At 45.5% G+C, this 7,533-nt stretch overlaps 2 non-coding genes across 2 annotated transcripts; both read right to left on the minus strand.

Annotated features, from left to right (window-relative positions):
• Nucleotides 1–2,409: 2,409 nt before the first annotated feature.
• LOC119375725 (U5 spliceosomal RNA) lies at nt 2,410–2,534 on the minus strand. The gene has a single exon (XR_005180457.1). It is a non-coding gene; the product is annotated as a U5 spliceosomal RNA (small nuclear RNA).
• A 4,493-nt stretch (nt 2,535–7,027) lies between these two features.
• On the minus strand, nt 7,028–7,146 carry LOC119375670 (U5 spliceosomal RNA). The gene has a single exon (XR_005180419.1). It is a non-coding gene; the product is annotated as a U5 spliceosomal RNA (small nuclear RNA).
• Nucleotides 7,147–7,533: the final 387 nt, after the last annotated feature.

A 7,533-nucleotide genomic window follows, 5' to 3' on the forward strand; every position in this document is an offset into this window, starting at 1 on the left:
TTGCATATTTTTTATTTTTACATACTGATATGGAATCAGCCCAATTATGGCTGCCTTTAGGAGTGGGTTTATTAATGTTGTTGGCTTACATATTACCGTTGCCTCATCGGTCTACCCTAGTGTTAATTTATTTCACATCTTTAAGTTGAGATTTAGTGGCATGCCTGAGTATGATAGTCGCTTGAAAAAGATATGGAATCAAGGCGCCTTTACTACTGTCTTACATATTACCGTAAGTGATTATTGAGTTTGCAATTTAAGGACGAGTTTGCATCACCCTAGCTTAATTTATTTCTCATCTTTAAGTTGAGATTTAGTGGCCAAAAAACACAGTATGATAGTCGCACCACCATCGTGAAAAAGAGCAGCTGCTTACAGATAGTAAGTGATTATTGAGTTTGCCCCTTTCTTTTCCTTCCTTTTTTGCCGCAAAATTTTAAGCCGAAGTTTGCACTGTTTTTCTTCCACTTGGGTACAGCTCAAAAAACACAGGACGCAAGCGTGGGTGTGTAATATTTCACTGCTTATTTTAAAAAAAATTTTGCCCCTTTCTTTTCCTTCCTTTTTTGCAGCTCCTGCATATACTGTTTTCTTCCACGCAATAAGCCACAGTTGGGTGTGTAATATTTCACTCAGATAATTTCACTCCGTGCAACATTGTGAACATGTGCAGTGAATAAGGTCTAGATAATTTCTTTGACTTTAATTAAACATGTGTTACGTTTCTGACTTTCTATACATTGCTTTGTTTATTTACAGAATCTTTCAGTGTTACTGTTTTCTGATGCTGAGGCCCGCAAGATTTATTTACAGCCAACATCTTTCAGGCACTTCCTCGCCAGAAGAAGCACTAGTTTCGATTATGAGAATATATTTGAACAAGATCGCCAACATGCTCATTCATCCACTGAAGAAGCACTGTAGTTTGATTATGAGAATATATTTGAACATATGTGATTCTCATTCATCCACTGTGATATCGCTGCCACAGTTCATCCACTGTGGGCCTTCTGCAAGGGGCGCTGCCACAAGTGTGGGCCTTCTGCACACCCATAAAACACTTGACGACAAGACACCCATAAAACACTTGCGCAAGACTAATGGGGCTAATGGGGCTGAGAAGTGGGCAAATACAAAACTAATACAATGCCAGCAGGCAAATACAGAACCAATAGGCCAATATAATTCCAGTTGGCGAATAGAGAACCAATACACCAATATAGGGTCCAGTAGGCTGATATAGAACCAATAGACCAATAGCCAAATACAGTTCCAATAGACCTATAGAACCAATAGACCAATAGGTGTCAATAACCCAATAGGCTATTGGTTTTTTATTGGGAATTTTTGCTAGGGATCTATTGTTCAACATTATTTAATCTCTTGATAAAACCCCCCCCCCTCCCCCCACCCCCCCCCCCTCCCCCCATCGTAGGGCCGGTAAAAGTGGCGGTAAAAGGTGGCCTGTTGGTGTTGGTTTTTTTTTACGGAGAAGTGCAATCAAAGTTGGTGTTGGTTTTTTTTTATGCTGTAAGAATGCGCGTGTAAGAATCATAGAACGATTCGGGACAAGCCCAGACGAAGCTGAACCAGAACACGTGCAAGCCCAGACGAAGCTGAACTCCGTAGAATTTAATTCCTCATTTGTAATTTGACTTTTTAATTCTGTGCTCCGTAGTTTAATTCTTTTTCATTTACTCGTAAGTGCTATTCTGTTACTGGCGACATATTTAAACTTCGCGCGCTAACTAAGGTTGAACGCGGAGCCATACATATTTAAACTTCGAATCTCCAAAAGGAGGGCCTGGTTGAACGGAAAGCTCGCAGGGGGCGGTCTCCAAGGGAGGGCGGCCCGATGTAAAGCTGCAGGGGGCGGTGAGCACTCGGGACCTTGCGGTGAGAGCGCTTGGCCGACGGCACAGCGGTGCGCCGCGTGCCATCGTGAAAACACGCGAGCGCTTGGCCGAGGTGCGCCGCGTAACAGCCATCGTTGAAAACCACCACGCGCAGCGTCATACACTCTTTCCACCACGCGCACTTGCTTGTCGGGGATAGATATGCGTGCGCGCGGGGGATACGCTTGCGTGCGCGCGGTGGAGAACGCATATTTCGTATGCGCAATGTTCCACCGATGACCGTTTCGCGGCGCCGAAGTTTCCACCGTGACCGCGCGGCGCCGACAGAGCCGTCGCGTGTTCACGCGCTCGCGTGTTCACCCTAAGAGTGCTCACCGCTGTACATGCTATACAGTAACTCTAGGGACCTGGCCTAGTAAGGGCGTGTATGTGATTAGAAATGTGGTGCACTAGGTGAATTCCAAAGTCAGTTAAGGATAAGTAAAGGTCCGAAGGTGAGCGTAAACTGCAAACTCACACAGATTAAAACCTTTCTTTTGACTTCAATGTTAGGCCTCACCCAAACGGGTAAGGCCTCCCAAAAATTGGCCTATAGGCTCATTGGAGTGTCCCTCCCCACGGTAATCTTTAGTAAAAGGCGAAAGATTAATACGTGGATTTGAGGAGAGACCTGAGCGATGGCTGACAGTGGCCCTCGTTCAGTCCGCCTGAATACGGACTTGGCTTCGTGGCCAAGGTTTCACCAAGTACTTTTTCAAGTTTGGGGTTTTAATGCTCAATGTTTCAGTTCGTCAATAGACCTTATTGCTTTCCTTCCCGTTTCAACGTACACTTCTTAATGAACTAATGTCATGTCTTACTACGTTTTCGTTTAAAAGCTAAAATTGTTGATATAAATTGCACGACGACTCCGCACGGCTTCCATTCTGGGTGCAGCCACGGCCCACTAGAGACACGCGTATCGCCGCAGTCCGGCTCCCACCGCGAACAATGAATGACGTCACTGACACGTGACCTAATGCTATTACGTCTAGTAACGTTGATTACGTCTGCTTGCTGCTTTTTCCCTAAGTAAGTTTTGAATTTTCCCCAGTTTTCTCCGTGTCGCCACGGAGTGCCCAGTTGGCAGTATGTCACGCGCTTGATGAAGTTCACGTCATATCCGGTTTCGAGCCAAACCGGGGAGAGCCAGACGTTTTTAGTCGATTGCATTTATACTTATTTTATTATTTATCATTACCTTACGGGGCCCTCGTGGGGCGTTGTGTAAGGGGGATAGTGCAGCGCAGATACATAACCGAGATATAAATATACAATAATACGCGTAACTTCCTGTTAATGTTTTCATTGTCCTTTTTCGCTCACCCAGGCGACACCATGTGATTCTAACACTAGGTCACCGAGGTGTTAGTTCACATTTGATTCAGATGTAATTCGCTTTAACTTGAATTCACGCGTCTTCACATTTGACTCGCATTATTATGCACTATCACTGCGTGCAAGGCTGCATCCAAGGAGGAAAATTGGCTGCAACATGCCTGCATACACGGCACAGTGGGTGGTGGCATTGTAGATCGTCTGAATTACTGATATGATGAAGGATGATTAAATCCTCCTTGGATGCAGCCTTGCACGCAGTGATAGTGCATAATGCGAGTCAAATGTGAAGACGCGTGAATTCAAGTTAAAGTGAATTAAATCTGAATCAAATGTGAACTAACCCTCGGCGACCTAGTGTCACAATCACATGGTGACGCCTGGGTGAGCGAAAGAGGACAATTAAGACAATTAATAGGAAGTTACGCGTATTATTGTACATTTATATCTCGGTTTTGTATCTGCGCTGCACTATCCCCCTTACACAACGCCCCATGGCCCCGTAAGGTACTGATAAATAATAAAATAAGTATAAATGCAATCGGCTAAAAACGTCAAGATACTTCAGTGAGTGTCACGTGAGAACACGGGCTTTCGGTTCTCCTCAATGTTACCAAATGGACTGCTTATTTTCTGCAGTGTATCACTACACGAAACGCCACATATCCATATTGAGATCTGGGCCAGTTGGTTCATGATACTTGACGAAAGCCAGCAAAAGAACGGGACACGAGAAAGACACGGGACACGCGTGTGTGTCTGCCTCTTTCTCGTGTCCCGTTCTTTGCTGGCTTTCGTCAAGTCCCACAACTTATCTTTTAGAAAACACAACGTAGATAAAATGTATTTCATTCTGTATCGCTCATGCCTTGTTCGATAAAACAGACGACATTGCAAAAGGGACGACCCTGTTGCGAAAAGTGGTAGACTGTGCAACACACGCGTGATGCAGAGCTTGTGGGTTCAACTTAATTGCCCAAGAGCGGCAATTAAGTTTGTTATTTCCTTTTCCCTGGGCTTAGTCTGTATACACTTTCATTTAAGCTACAAATTGCGTGGAAACTACTGACTGACGTCTGCAATGTGCATTTTCCGCTAATTATATGAAGTCATTTATTACAGCAATTATAACTTACACCTTCTGTCAAGCGGAACCAAATTACTTATTCTCCTCAAATCAACGCGGCTTTAAGAAGGTTATGTGTGACAAGCATGAACTCACAATTAAGCGACCTTCACAATTGAACGCGATCTCCAACAATAAAAATAATGGGCATTTGCCGGAATATTCGAAACTTCAAATATTTCGATTCGGATATAGTTCGGTATTCAATTCGATTCGCAAAAGGCACCCTTACTCTACGGAATATCCGAACCCCACAAAGGTTTATAACAAGTGTGAGCCTTAGCACAAAGAATTACATACCTGATGTGCTAAATTTCGCAAATTTTGATGCACGAATAGACAAATTATAATTTCGGTTGCCACTTTGCCCCCGTCCCACTAATGTGCTTTTGCAAATGTTGTGCCAGTATTGAAGCGTAGTGGCCAGAGCATGCCATTGTGTATGAGGCCAGAAATTATGCTTAACAAAACTACCGAAACAATTTAAAGCCATTGAAAATTAAGAATAAATGTCTAAAAATAAGGAAGCCCAGAATTATCCTGGGTTATTCTAGATGAAGCGCCTGCAGTGAACATTGCGTTGATCAGTTGTCATTGCTCCTCCCAATCCAGAAAGCATGCTTCGATGATTAAACTATGACGACAGTATTAGCACATCAGCACTTGGGTCTTCAGTAAGCGGCTGTTTTCATCGTCTGCACGTGGCATGCACAACGGTGGCGCTGTTTCCCGAACATGCCAAGCGGCTATCTATCCTCCGTGGCAACATTAAATAACTGGGTATGTGACTATGTGTAATTACTGTACATCGATAATGAAAACCAGCAGAAGCCAAGGAAGGTGTATACGGGTCGTTGATTGTGCTGTTTTAAGTGTATTGTAACAGTTGTGATATAGATGCGAAGAAACTGAAGTGGACGAAAAGACAGCTTGCCGCTGGCAGGGACCGAACCTGCGACCTTAATTGGGATTACGTGCCCGGTGCTCTTGCCAACTCAGCTATAGAGCAGCGGTCGTACCCTCGACCACTTATCGGGTATTTATGCGCACGAAAACCCTGGGAGTGTCGCATACTGCCTGAGGCATCAACTCCGGCAGAGTTGATGCCTTCCAGGTGAGCGGCAGTATGCAGAGGGTATTACCGCGGTGGTAAATATGCGCGACACCCCGAAAATGCACTGCGGAAGCAGCGTCAGCATTGGTCAGCCTTTGCACTCCCACAGTCCAGAAAGGAGTTTCTCTTCTTTTCCTTTGAAGAGGTCTGCACTGCCGCGCTGTTGCACTGCATTTTACGGTTACTATATACTTCTTCAAGCAATGCAACAGCCATTTGTAGTCCGTATTGGAGTCGGCACTTTATAATCACTGGCATATATAGGCTTACTTGCTTTTGGTGGGGTAGAAAAATATTATAATAATGATTACTAAATGCACGCACCGACAAACAGCTATACTGCACGAGAAAAGATATGTGACACAGTTTAATAAAGTTTGACTGACCGGCCGTCTGTCGGCGCAGCGGCGGAATAACAGTTGCTGATAATAACGAGAAGCAAGAAATTGCCCGAAAAAAAAAATGCAGCGGCGTGTATATACAGTACAATGATTTACTCTTCTGTAGCCTCTGCACACCTAGCAACTGTGGTACTGTACTAAACATATTGCATATTGCTTCAGAATCGAAACCCTGGGGGGTGATCGAAACCAAGCTCGAAACCAATGACATCTTCATGAAATCGCAAAGGAGTGCACTGGGGCGCCCTGGTGTTACCCTGGTGCGCCGTTTCTGCCAATTTTTGTGCCACTTTCGACAAATAACACCGGGGCTCCCAGTTGCTACAAGGATTGTGCGAAACGGCGAACCAGGGCGCCCGGTGCAATTTGAGTTTCTCACTAGAAAACTACGCATTTCATGAAGGTGCAGTAACTGCTCTCCACTTTGGTTTATGGGACTGATCGGTTTGACGTTCCAAAACAACTCAGGTACCGTGTCTGGCACAGCTAGTGTACTCTCCTGGCAAACTCAGGATATGAGGGACACCGTAGTCAAGAGATCCGGATAATTTAAACTACCTGAGGTTCTTTAATGCGCGCTCACATCGCACAGTAAGTACACTGGCCTTCAGCACTTCGCCCCTATCCAAGTGCGACCGCCGCGGCTGGGAATCGAACCCGCGTCTTTTGAGTCAGCAGCTGGGCACCGTACCACTGCGAGTACAAAACGCAACAGGCAAGAGGCCCAATCCAAAGGGGTCTCAAGACCGCAACCCTCAAATGCTCGAATCATAACGGTCTACATAACCGCGCATCATAAACAAGCATGGCCAGTGTGTCGATAAATCCGGCGTCGGAAACATGTGAATGATAACGAGTGAAACACAGCGTGCGAAAAGAAGGGACAAGAAAGGACACCAGAAAACAGCGCTAAAGAGACGAAAGACGAAGTCTCTTTAGCGCTGTTTTTCACTCGTTACCATGAACCAACCAGCCCAAAGCGTTCCCTACTGCAACCATGAACAGAACTCATCATATCACGCAGTGAACGAAGTGGGCTCGCCTCGCAGACCCTGCTTTCATCCTTAGACGAACGCCGAAGCGTCTCGCGAAAAAGCGCCGAGGATAGAAAAACAGCATGTCTACACAATCTTTCCTTCGATTTCAGTATTAGGCCTCACCCAACGGGTAAGGCCTCCCAAAAGGCCTATAGGCTCATTGGAGTGTCCCTTCCACGGTAATCTTTAGTAAAAGGCGAAAGATTATACGTGGATTGAGGAGAGACCTGAGCGATGACTGACAGCGGCCCTCGTTCATTCGGCCTGAAAACGGTATTGGCTTTCGCGGCCAAAGATTTGCACGTGTACTTTTGCAGCGAAAGCTGTTATGAGATCTTTCACCGGCGTTTTCGGCGCCGTATTGTCCGCCGCAGCCGCCGCAGCCGCCGGTGTCCGTAATCAGTATTGCTCGAAATAAGAAAAAATTCCAGGATGAAACGGGTTCGAACCTGGGCCCTCAGCGTGGGAGCCCAGTATTCAACCTCTGAGCCATGCCGGTTTTCTTTTCTTTATTGCCGGTTTATTAACGTCACATGTACTGTAAGTGGTGTCTGAGCCATGCCGGTGCTTGAAACTGCTTTGCAAAAAGGTCCTATACAGGCTTCATGTCGGGAAGGAACCA

This window comes from Rhipicephalus sanguineus, chromosome 11 (genome assembly GCF_013339695.2).
Source record: "Rhipicephalus sanguineus isolate Rsan-2018 chromosome 11, BIME_Rsan_1.4, whole genome shotgun sequence".
Lineage (NCBI taxonomy): Eukaryota > Metazoa > Arthropoda > Arachnida > Ixodida > Ixodidae > Rhipicephalus > Rhipicephalus sanguineus.